This window comes from Notolepis coatsorum, assembly GCF_963971535.1.
Source record: "Notolepis coatsorum genome assembly, chromosome: 1".
NCBI lineage: Eukaryota > Metazoa > Chordata > Actinopteri > Aulopiformes > Paralepididae > Notolepis > Notolepis coatsorum.
In genome coordinates this window covers 25,827,068-25,841,018 of record NC_140165.1, presented here as the reverse complement: position 1 = coordinate 25,841,018, position 13,951 = coordinate 25,827,068, and positions in this window count along the sequence as shown.

Here is a 13,951-nt window from a genome sequence, read left to right as displayed (position 1 = left end):
GCTCTCTCTTTCCTCAGAGTCAACTGCATAAGAAGAACATCACCAATCAATAATAATGGCTTGAATTCATACAGCGTTTTTCAGCCTTTTGAAAACACCCAAAGTAGTAGTAGTAGTAGTAGTAGTAGTAGTAGTAGTAGTAGTAGTAGTAGTAGTAGTAGTAGTAGTAGTTTATTCAGTCATCATCTCACACAATACAATATACACCATCATTTAACAATATTTGATTTTACAGTGACTGAGAAGGTACAGACTGAAGCAATGCTTATATAGCCTATGCCTGTCCTATATTCTTAACAAAAATTTAAAAAATTAAGACTCCAAAACAGTATTCTAAAAGAAAATAGCAAAAAAAAAACAGTATTATTCACCCTTGTAGTTTTCAAAAATAGCTTTACAAACCATTTTCTTAAAAACCAAAAGCGAATTACTCATTCTTAACTGTATATCAGCATTGTTCCACAAAGCGCTTCACAGAAACCATCAAGCATTCACACTCACACAGTCATACGCTACTGGTGGTCGTGAGCAGCATCAGCAAACACAGCTTTCCTGTGGCAGACTGACGGAATCATGTCTGCTATTCAGCGCCAACCACCATCAACAACCTTCATAAATACATTCAACATTAATGAATAGGCTAACTACCAACTTAGCTGTAGCAGTTAGCTGTTATATGCAATCACATTTGTTTAACTACGGGGTAGTAGTTGACCTAGTTGTTAGCTTAAGCTAGTTAGCTGTGGTTATCTACAAACATGTAGATGAGACTAATCGAGAACATGGCTAACTGTTGGGAATTCTAAGGTACATCTTATTTAAGCATGTAAAATGGCAACTAATCAATTCAATCAATTAGATTACCAATATTATATCAACATGAAAATTTGAAAGGGAACATAATAGTATTTTATTTTAGTATTTACTATTATAATATTAGTAGCCAATTAATTTGCAGCCCGTCCTAGGTTCTGATTGGCTCTCTAGGTTAGCACTTTAGCTTCTGATGCTGTGGTGGGCACTAGTCCTAACATTGCTAACTAAACTTTTAGTCAGAGAAAAAACGTCACGAGTCACGACTATTTACGTCCACGTGCTGTAAGGAATCAGGAATACGGAAAGCACATTGTCTTGTAATAGAATGACTGAAATCACTGCAAGAACTAGTATAGGCTAGCTAGCCCCCATGAACCGGCACACACCAACAGTAGAATATGCACTAGGCTACTGCACGCACCTGTCATGTTACTGTTGGTTCCTTCCACTTGAACTTCATCATCATTAGCAGCAGCAGCTACTCTAACGCCAGCCCTTCCTCTACTAAACATGTCTGTAATTTTAGAACATTGTTCTGCGTCTTTTACTAGCAATTCTAGCTTTTTCAGCTCCACCCTTTCTTTTTTTGCATTCTCCATTTCTGCGCTTCTAGGCCTACTCGCGGTTGGGAGGAAACGTGAATCTCATTCACTGATGTCTCATGTCTCATTCAAGACTGGCTAACAAAAGCATGTCTTTCACTTAACACCAAGAAAACAGTGTGTATGATGTTCACAAAGTCACCAGTAGAGGTCACTCACTCTAATGTGTTTCTGGGAGAGGCGGAGCTGGACATTGTACATTAATTCAAGTATCTTGGGGTCACATTGGACTCTACATTGACCTTCAAAAAGTAATGTGAAGAAAGTGACAAACACAGTCAAGTTTAACATCGAAAACTTCAGGCAGATCAGGCCCTGCCTGCCAGTTAATGCTGCAAGGATGTTTCTGCATTCAATGATTTTATCACACATCGAGTACTGTTTTATCAACTGGTCTCTTTCATATGTCACTACTCTTACACCAATAGAATTACTCTACAAAAAAGCCATAAAAGTATTTGATAGGAAACCAATTTCATTTCATCACTGTAATGTTTTAAAAAAACATAACATGCTAAGTTTCGAGAATTTCCAAGTTTTCAAATATACTTGCTTCATGTACAAGGTTCTGCGTGGACTTGCCCCTCCCCCATTGAATGAGTTCATCCAACAGAAAGCAGACACTGGCATTACCACCAGGGCCATCAGTAGAGGGGACTGTAAGGTGCCTTTTCGGTATACTACCATTGCAAAAACTGTGTTCTCTGTTAAAAGTGGTAACTACTGGAATAGCCTACCAGTTGTGATTAGAGAGTGCCCTACATACTCCATGTTCAAGACCCATCTTAAACTGCATCTTAAGGCAAACCAGAACTGTGATCATTTTTAATCTGATTTAGTTTATGCAACTTGTTTATTGTTTTATTGCCGGCCCACACACTGGCCCACACACCGGCCCACATAATGGCCCACACACCGGCCCACATACGGCCCACACACTGGCCCACACACTACACCGGCCCACACACTACACCGGCCCACACACTGGCCCACACACCGGCCCACACACTGGCCCACACACCGGCGCACACACCGGCCCACACACTGGCCCACACACTGGCCCACACACTGGCCCACACACTGGCCCACACACCGGCGCACACACCGGCCCACACACTGGCCCACACACTGGCCCACACACCGGCACACACACTGGCCCACATTAGTGGCCCACACACCGACTCACACACCGGCCCACACACCGGCCCACAGACTGGCCCACATACTGGCCCACACACCGGCCCACACACCGGCCCACATACTGGCCCACATTAGTGGCCCACACACCGACTCACACACTGGCCCACACACCGGCCCACACACTGGCCCACATTAGTGGCCCACACACCGACTCACACACTGGCCCACACACTGGCCCACACACTGGCCCACACACCGGCCCACATTAGTGGCCCACACACTGGCCCACACACTGGCCCAAAAAAAAAGTTTAAAAAAAAAAAAGTTAAAAAAAAAGTATAAAAAATTAATTTTTTTTTTTTTTTTGGACCAGCCCACTTTGGTTCCGGCCCATCGGGATTCGTCCCGAACGTCCCGATGGCCAGTCCGCCACTGTGTGACATGTGCGCCCAATAGCGTGACGAGCTGTGTTCTTTGCCCATTTCCACGTCAAACAGCCTGCAAACTACCTGGCGTTCTATCGCCATGCTCTAAGACAAACTCTAACCTTAACCAACTTCGAAAGACTGCCTAAGCTTAACCGTCGAAAGAACTTGCCTAACCTTAACCAACTTCGAAGATTGCCTAAGCTTAACCAGTGTAGAAACTGACGTCGGCCAATCAGAGAGCGTCTGCCAGAAATGCGGCTACGGAAAGTATAGACGCGTCTATGCCTTCTACCACGCTGTTCGGTTTCCGGGTTCCTCTGATTGGCCACTAAGCCCACGTGACCCTATGCTAGCACGCCCCCTTATCGCCACCAGTTATCGCTTACACCCGCGCATGAGCCGCGACAAGCCCCTTCAATGACAGAGCTCTCATATTTGCGAATGCATAAACTATATCTTAAATTATTTGTCTAATATGGCCGTCGCTTATCAATTACTTGTTTTGTTTACATCAGGGTGAACGCTGTTGCATTCGCAAATATGAGAGCCAGCAATACGCAGCTCCAGTTAGCCTAATTTATACCGTAACGAATCATTAAAATAATATACCGTTAACTGGAATATGTTGTTTCTTTACACATATGTTGGATTATGTAATTGGTTTCAATAAAAAATCGCTACTTTACATCAGGGTGAACGCTGTTGCATTCGCAAATATGAGAGCTCTGTCAATTGATAAATTGATAATGAATCAACTCAGACTACCATTGACCTCATTCTGACCTCCGACAAGTCCAAGATCTCCAATAAAGGGGTTATAGCATGCGGGTTAAGTGATCATTATATGATATTCTGTACCCGCAAAAAACTAAAACAAAAGGCTGGCTGCCACAAAACAGTCACATCTAGAGACCTCAAAACCTACTCTAGCGAGGCCTTCAACCTTGAACTGGAGAGTCTGGACTGGTCAGATGAACTCAATGGTACACTGGTTGAAGAAACATGGCTTGGTTTCAAAACCAAATTCTCAACAATACTAAACGACATGGCCCCCCTAAGAACCACCAGGGTAAAAAATCGCGCTGAGCCATGGATGCACTCCGAAATACTGGCCGCTATGAAAACCAGAGACAAAAAATGCTCTGAGTTTCGTAAAAGTCAGTCAAAGCTTACTAAAAGCACGAGCAGTGAACTCCAAGCCCACGTGACTGAACTCAAACTAGAAAGAAACAGACTAAGAAACGACGTAAACTCCATGATCAAAACTGCAAAAAAGAATTTCATCAATGACAAAACTGAGGAAAACAAAAACAAACCACGTGAACTTTGGAAATTACTCAATAATCAACTAGGATGCAGTAAAAAAACTTAAAACCAGATTCTCAAACATAAACATAAAAACGGACAACACGCTCATCACAGACAAGCTGGATGTAGCCAATTACTTAAACATTTTCTTCACAAACATAGCCACAACACTGGTAAACAAACTACCCTCCCACTCAGGGCTTTATGGGGTAGAACACATAGTAGCTTACTACAAAAACCTAGGGGTCCGCAAGGGCGACTTCAAGCTGGAAATGGTAACAACAGATGAGGTACTCAATAAACTGAGCGCCCTCCAACCTAACAAGGCCACTGGCCACGACAACATCCCTTCCAAATTCCTCAGAGACTCAGCAGCCGCCATCACCCCAATCATCACACACATAATAAACCTCTCCATAAAACAGGGACACGTCCCCAAGGACTTCAAAATTGCGAGGGTGACCCCTCTGCACAAAAAGGGCAGCAAATTAGACCCAGGCAACTACCGCCCTGTTTCTATTCTCACCTCCATCTCGAAAGTCATGGAAAAAATAGTCTACGAACAGGTCGAAAAGTACCTAGCGGAAAAAAATCTAATCTACGAATTCCAATCTGGCTTCAGAACATCCCACTCATTGACACATGCCTTCTCTATTTGAATGACCACATCAAACAAGAGGTGGACGCAGGCAAATACTGCGGCATGGTCATGCTGGACCTACAAAAGGCCTTTGACACGGTCAATCACTCCATTCTGATTGACAAGCTAAAAGCAATTGGTTTTGATAGTCTATCAGTGAGCTGGATGCAATCCTACCTTGAGGGGAGGGAACAGATGGTGGAGGTAAACGGTACCCTATCCCCCCCCCTCACAGTGAGCTGTGGTGTTCCACAAGGAAGCATACTAGGACCGCTACTGTTCCTAATTTATGCAAATGACATGTCGTCAGCTTGTGACTGCAACTTGTTCCTGTTTGCGGACGACTCAGCCCTGCTGGTCTCTGACAAGAACAAGTTACAGGTTGAAAAAACCCTCAGCTCGGAACTAGGCAGAATCTGCATATGGCTCGCTGATAACAAACTATCATTACACATGGGCAAAACAGAGTCCATTCTCTTCGGTTCAAATAACAAACTCAGCAAGACCGACGGCTTCTCAGTTACAGTGGGTGACAATATTGTCACAAGGAAAGATGAAATTACCTACCTGGGTTCCATCCTAGAGGCTAATCTCTCCTGTGACAAAATGGCATCCAATGTAATAAAAAAAGTCAACCAACGAACTCGATTCTTGTACCGGATCTCCTCTCTGGTAAACAAGAATACCCTGAAGACTCTGGCAGGAGCACTCATTCAGGGGTACTACGACTATGCTTGCACCTCATGGTACCAAAGCACCTCAAAGGCGCTAAAAACAAAATTACAAACATCTCAAAACAAACTGGTCAGACTACTGCTTGACCTTACTCCTAGAACCCACCTCACCCCTGCCCACTTTGACAACCTAGGATGGCTTAGAGTAGACGACAGAGTACAGCAACTTGCAATGGGCCTGGTCTACAAGATACACTACACGACCAAGGTACCCATGTACATGTCAAAATACTTCCCAAAGGTCAGTGAATACCACGATCACAACACCAGAGGGAGCTCCACAAATCATGTTAAACCCAGATTCGGCTCAAATAAGGGACTAAACACGTTTCGCAATTATGCCACATCAATGTGGAACGCCCTACCCAAAGCTGTAAAGGAATGTGGATCACTACCCACTTTCAAAACCTCTCTCAAGGGACACCTACGGGAGACTGCAATTCAACACTGGCCCCTGTAAATATCCTAACCCAACCCCCTCCAATGTACAGTCATTTACCTAGTATGGTTTTGTCAATAGTCCAATGTACAATTTTGTTTGTTTGTACAGTGTCTCCCCCCCCCCCCAATGTACAGTTTTGCTTGTATATACAGTGTGCCCCCCCCCCCCACCTCCAATGTAGATTACCCAGTATGGTTGTCAATATCCCAGTGTACCCAACCCCCCCCCACCCAACCTCCTCCAATGTACAGTTTCTACGTCAAATGTATATACTCCCTTTTCCTGACTCCTTCTGTATCACAAACAGTACTGTATTTGCAAATCTGGTATGTCATAAATGTATAGATGTAGCAGTACTGACTATCTGTATGTCATATATGTCCTGATGAATTGAAAATGGGGGACCCTGATGTAAACAAGACGAAAGTCTTTCTCTGGTCTGCATCCCCTTAACAATTGTGTGTATTGAGCTGTACTGTATTGTACCCATTCTGCAATCTGTTAATAAAGTTTTCAATCAATCAATCAATCAATAAGCGACGCCATATTAAACACAGCCATAATTTAAGATATAGTTTATGCATTCGCAAATATGAGAGCTCTGTCATTGAAGTGGGTGGTGGCAGCGTAAAAGTAGCGATTTTTTATTGGTTTGTCATGACAAACCAATTACATAATCCAACATGTAAAGAAACAACATATTCCAGTTAACGGTATTTTTTTAATGATTCGTTACGGTATAAATTAGGTTAACTGGAGCTGCGTATTGCATGGCTCTCATATTTGCGAATGCAACAGCGTTCACCCTGATGTAAACAAAACAAGTCATTGATAAGCGACGGCCATATTAGACACATAGTCATAATTTAAGATATAGTTTATGCATTCGCAAATATGAGAGCTCTGTCATTGAAGGGGCTTGTCTCGGCTCATGCGCATGCACGGGCGTAAGCGATAACTGGCGGCGATAAGGGGGGGGTGCTAGCGTAGGGTCACGTGGGCTTAGTGGCCAATCAGAGGAACCCGGAAACCGAACAGCTTTGTAGAAGGCATAGACGCCACCCGTATTGATTGATTGATTGAAAACTTTATTAACAGATTGCAGAATGGGTACAGTACAGTACAGCTCAATACATACAATTGTTAAGGGGATGCAGACCAGAGAAAGACTTTCGTCTTGTTTACACCAGGGTCCCCCATTTTAGTATAGGGATTTATCTTTGGGAAAATGGATTATCGGCTATTGTAACTGTGGTAACATTGACATTGAATTTCATAACTAATATGTGTGAATAATTAGAGAGTCATGGTGTGGGAGCAGGGCTTGGCCAAGGGTGATATTATTGGTGTTGGACGGACATTCCCAACCCCCACGCTGGCAGATGTAGTTAGGGGAGAACCAAGACTATGTAAATATAGGTCACACCCCACAGAGGGGACGGTCACTCACCCTGCTAACAGGAGACCAGCACAAACTGGCTAAATATAATTACATTATATTAGATTAGAATGAAGAACAATATTGGAATTAGAACAAAGAAGATTGGTATACCATTTAGGAATGTCAAACTGGTTAAGTAATAAAGCTATTTCACTCTAGTTGTAAAGCTTGCTAGAAGCTAAAACTGTTTGGGACAAAACCAAGGAACTATTAATTCAATATACTTTATATAGGAAATCTGGTATTAAAATATGGACAACGCCACATTGGTTTAATGCTGAATATAGATGTAACTCATTACATTAAAACTACCAATTAGAAACGGTTCTAGTGTTCAACTGCCAATTCATTCTCTCTTGGGGGGAGAAGATGCCAAACTCATCAACATACCACGGCCCCCCCTGCTGCTGCAGGCAACCACACGACAAGGACATGTTGGGGAACAAGAAGACCGCCTGTTTTTAGATACTTGTGATTGGTTGAACTAGTTTAAGAATAGTGAGGTCATTTAACCTATAAGTATTGGATCAGTACAGTTAGTAGGGAGGCCAGCCACACACCCTACCCCAGGGGGTCAGGCTGAGCCTCCACCCACCACCAGAGAATGTGCTGTTATACATGTGAGTAGAATCATGGACTCATTATTGTTGGTTAGAGTAACATGTACAGATTCCTACCTTAGACCAGGTTGTACCCATGTGTATTGCTCAGTACATTCTCGTTTCATTTACATAACATGACTTCTTTTATGTGCAAAACTGTCTTGATGTGAAGAGCCACCGTGTCTGGGCTATTTGATTATGTAAACCTCATCAACCCTTTTGTACAATCATGTCTTATGATGAATAATTCCTGTACGTACCTGATTGCTTATCCACCTTTGGCCGCTCGGCAAATAAATGAGTTTGGACCATAAGTTCCTCTTTTGTCTGGCTACACAAGTTATTTCTCATCTGACTAAGTCAGGGGAGGAGACCAGTTTCTATCACTCTGTGATCTTTTCCTCCTTCCAGATAACAACCTCATTGTGCTGTAAATAACCTTAGGTATTGTATAGAATATACGACATAACAATTCTGCCTCGTGAACATTGGCAAGCTTTTCATTTTTGTACAAAATGAGTTCCCTTCTATCACTAACATTATTGTTTAAGCATTTTTGGTTGAAATAAAATTCAAGTAACGTAATTATTTTGCGATTAATTGCGAATATTTTCATGTTGAGCTATAGATTGTGGATGAATACGCACAGAAAGGTACACCATTCAAATGTTCATGCTTTATTTGTTTTAAACGAGACGATTTAGAAATGGGCAATTTAAAAAAAATTTTTTTTTTTAAGTTAGCTTTAATCACAGTAACGTTGGCGAGCTAGCTAAATTATATAAAAACGAACTGGATAGTATAAGTTGATATATGAACTGGATAGTAGTTTATAATAATAATAGTTAACTAGTTAATAATAGTTTAATGTCACTATTTCATTCACTAGAAGTGAGTCAATATATAAGAGCGAGCACTGGCGGACTCAGGGGGGGGGGGGGGGGGGGGGCGAGAGGATGTGCCCTATTGGTGCCCCTCTAATGGTTAAACGTGACCATGTGCCCCCACAGTTGAAAACATTGCGCTAAAGTGCCCTTTTGGGTGGTGAAAATGAGAGGACATGCCCCTCCAATGGTTAAACTTGACCATGTGCTCCCACAATTGAAAACATTGCGCTACACCTAAAGTGCCCTTTTGAGTGCCAAAAACTAGAGGATGTGCCCATTGGTGCCCTTCCAATGGTCTAAACTTGACCATGTGTCCCCACAGTTGAAAACATTGCGCTAAAGTGCCCTTTTGAGTGGCAAAAATGAGAGGACGTGCCCATTGGTGCCCTTCAAATGGTCTAAACTTGACCATGTGCCCCCACAGTTGAAAAACATCACGCAAAAGTGCCCTTTTGAGTGAAAAATCTAGAGGATGTGCCCCTCCAATGGTCTAAATTTGACCATGTGCCCCCACAGTTGAAAACATCACGCTAAAATGCCCTTTTGAGTGGCGAAAATTAGAGGACGTGCCCATTGGTGCCCTTCCAATGGTCTAAACTTGACCATGTGCCCCGACGGTTAAATAATGTCACGCAAAAGTGTTAGCTACAACTCTGAGCAGCCCTGTCACTACAATATTCCATCCATTTAAGTTTTCAGTTTTAGACACATCCCCTCTTGAATGTTCAGATGCCAGAGCGCTTAATGCAGTCTGAGCTGTAACCCTGCATCCTATTGCATGCTGTGTGTGAGGTATAGGTAATACATCAAGCTTTCTTTGAAGTTGCAAAGATTGAGTTTGTTTGACCAATTATGCATTACTAAATGTATGTACACTGCAAGTGATTTTATGTACACTGCAAGCCACACTGAAAGCTCTGTCCCCGAAGGTCCGCAGTCTGGTTCGGGGGATGGAGAGCTGACCAGTGTCCGTGGATCGCAGGGACCGTGACTGAGTATAGGGGTGGAGGAGGTCAGTGAGGTACTGAGGTGCCAGAGCATGGAGGGAATTGTAGGTGAGCAGGAGGGTTTTGTAAGTGATGCAGGATTTGATGGGGAGCCAGTCGAGGTGGATGAGGGTGGGGGTGATGTGCTGCCAGGGTTTGGTGCGGGTTAGAACCCTGACAGTTGAATTTTGAACATACTGGAGCCTGTCCAGGGTTTTGCTTGGGACCCCGGACAGGACCCTGTTGCAGTAGTCCAGGCAGGAGGTGACAAAGGCATGGATGAGGGTCTCAGCTGTGGAGTCGGAAAGTGATGGTCGGAGTCTAGAGATATTTCTGAGATGGAAGAAGGCGGATTTGGTGACGGAAATGACATGGGCTTGGTAGGAAAGGGTGGAGTCCAGGATAACGCCCAGGTTGCGGACCTTTGGGGAAGGGCAGATGGAGGTACCTTGCTTAGCTGATTCTATGCTAACCTGTGTTCTCAATTTAGAAATAAAGTGTACAAATTATTTTAGGACTATTTGCACAAAATATACCCATAGCACTTTAAAGTTCAGTGTGAATTGCTTTTTAAAGCTAACTTAATAAGAGTGGTAGTAAATTTAAAAGTGGGTTTAGCATTGGCATATATTCTATGATTACAGAATCCCAATAAGAGAAAGAAATCGGAAGAATATTAAAAAGCAGCTGAAAAATGCTGCGAGAGGCAGCTTCTCTTTGAAAAATTGGGTCCAAAGCAACAATAGTAAGGGAGGAGATAAGGATACAGGTATGTATTTGTAAGTCCTCACTACTAGCTACGTGTACACGCTTGTCGCAGAGAGCCATAGTTTGGATTATAACTGAGAATCTGGTGCTAACATGGTCAATAATGCTTATTTTGGACAGAAAAACGTGTCTTAAACATTTAAATTGACCAACCATAGATCCTTTTTATTCCAATCAAGGCAAGAGGGCTAGTGGTGCTATATGACATATTATTTTTTAATACAATTATGACATTGTAGGCTACAGTAGGAATATTATATACAGTACAATTATATTACTATTATAAAACAAATATTAGATAAAGATAAAGACAGTACAGACAATGAAGATGGAGATATTCAAGAGGGAAATGATGATATCAGGAAGAGAGATGGTGAAGAAGTGGAGGAAAGAGAAAATGCAGATGATTATATGGAGAGAAATTATGAAGAAGTGGAGGCAAGAGAAAATGCAGATGATTATATAGAGAGAAATTATGAAGAAGTTGAGGAAAGAGAGAATGCAGATGATGCTATGGAGAGAAATGATGATAAAGATGGTCATGGAGATGCTAAAGAAAGCAAGGATGAAAATGATGATTAACGACACAACAACAAATAACTTGAATGCTCTCCTGTTGCCATTAAAATATCCCACTGATCCAGCCAGTATCCAGGTACAATATATTAAAGGGGTTATGCACTGCTATTCCTAGCACTATTTGGGCAACTTTACACACTTCCTGTGAGTCTATGTAACACATCTGTAATTTTTATTCCAAAAATAATCATTGTTTTATATTTCTAATCTTGTACTCAAAACCAGCATTTTTCAGCCTCATGAAAGCAGGCTATTATTGGCTTGGCTCCACCCAGACTTTGAGTGACAGCCACCCACCAAATAGCTCCGCCCATCTCCCCGTCAGAGATTAGGTTTCAGGTTACATACAAATATGGTATGTCATAAATATAGAGATGTAGCAGTACTGTCTATCTATATATATATAATATGTTACCATGAATTGAAATTGGGGGACCCTGATGTAAACAAGACGAAAGTCTTTCTCTGGTCTCCATCATAGCAGTACTGAGCAGTACTGTAACAATACAAATATGGTATGTCATAAATATAGAGATGTAGCAGTACTGTCTATCTATATATATGTTACCACTATTTGTAAAAGCCACAACCACGTTACCATATTTGTAATAATGTAAATCATTGTGTCGTTGTACATATTGTGTATACACCGTTAGAAGCTAACATAGCTTAGCTTGGTAGCTATTGTGCTAACAACATATCCCGACGTCCGGCTCGCTGGCCGGCATGCACGCCCGACACAAAATGGTTCTCTCCTCTCTGTACACCCCCGTCCCCACGGGTACCCTGCCGGGAAGCCCATGGACGCGACAACGGCGGCAGCCGTAGGGTGCTCGAGCCCGCCGTAACGCTAGTGGTACACAATAGCTATGAGCTAACTAACGCTACGGCCGCCGCTGTTGTCGCGTCCACAAGCTCCCCGGCAGGACACCCGCGAGAACGGGGGCACACAAGGAGGAGAGAACCACCCCAAATCGAGCACTCATGCCGGCCGACAAGCCGGACACCGCGGTTGTTGTTAGCACAATAGTAGCCCACTGTGATGCACCGAGTGGGCCACCATTGATCAACATGCAGCGATGTGTAGCTTGCATGATGCGTGTGCAGTGCTTTGCCACACAGGTCTGAGAAGAGGACCTGCACATGATAGCAACCGGGAGCGTCGCGGAGCATTCAGCCTGCTGGCTACCTAGATCCACTTCAACCAGCCGAGCGTCGGGAGCTCCAGCAGCTTGTCGATGTGCTAATAGCCTGGAGCCAGCTACCGTTAGCTTGCAGAGGCTATTAGCACACCGACAAGCTGTGTAGCCAGCAGGCTGAATGCTCCGCGACGCTGGTTGAAGTGGATCTAGGTAGCCAGCAGGCTGAATGCTCAACGACGCTCCCGGTTGCTAACGCCGGCCCCGGCTGGTGCTAAGTAGCTAGCGATCGCTCCCGAGTCCCGAGAGCTAACGCCGGTCTGTCTGTCGAAGACCGAGGGAACCGCATCAGGCTTCAGCTGATTAGTGATCTTCTGGACAAACCTTCCACCCTGCAGGTAGCAAGAATGGAGGCGGGCATTACTAAAACCACAGAGCCAATCACATCACCGTGCGCTATAAACAGCGCCCTGTGACGTGCACCAGGTCGTCAAATCAACATGACCTGATTTACTAGAGGCAAAGAGGGGATGGGCTGTAGCTGAGGAATTCGCCAATATAGTATTTAGGCCCAAAAACACATTGATACGAACTCCTATTACTATAATACAATGCTAGAGACTGAAAAATGACATTTATAATGCATAGCACCTTTAAGTTTAATGGAGAGAATGGGGAAGATAGAGAGGGGGGAGGGAGAGAGAGAGGGAGAGATAGAGGAGAGACATGAGGAGAGAAGGAGAGGACAGGAGGAGAGAAAGAGAGTATAGGAGGAGAGAAGGGGAGTACAGGAGGAGAGAAGGGGAGTATAGGAGGACAGAAGGAGAGGGCAGGAGGAGAGAATGGGAGAGAAGGGGAGTACAGGAGGAGAGAAGGGGAGTATAGGAGGACAGAAGGAGAGGGCAGGAGGAGAGAAGGAGAGAAGGGGAGTATAGGAGGACAGAAGGAGAGGGCAGGAGGAGAGAAGGAGAGAAGGGGAGTATAGGAGGACAGAAGGAGAGGGCAGGAGGAGAGAAGGGGAGAGAAGGGGAGTACAGGAGGATAGAAGGGGAGTATAGGAGGACAGAAGGAGAGGGCAGGAGGAGAGAAGGAGAGAATGGGAGTATAGGAGGACAGAAGGAGAGGGCAGGAGGAGAGAAGGGGAGGAGAGAAGGAGTTAGGAGAGAGAAAAGAAGAAGCTCAACGGCACTCGAATTAACTTTAACTGTTAAACTGTTTTATATCATGTATATATATATAGAATATAGAAAAAGATAAAGAATTTTAAAAACTATTTTTCAACCCAGACCATATTAAAATTTTGTTTCCCAAATATTTATATTCCTCACTGATATCTTTAGCATTGAGAAATGTACCATTGCAGCAATGGTTTAGGCCTTCAAACACCATGATAATCTACTTTTCAAACACCATGATAAATCTAAGTTTCAAACACCATG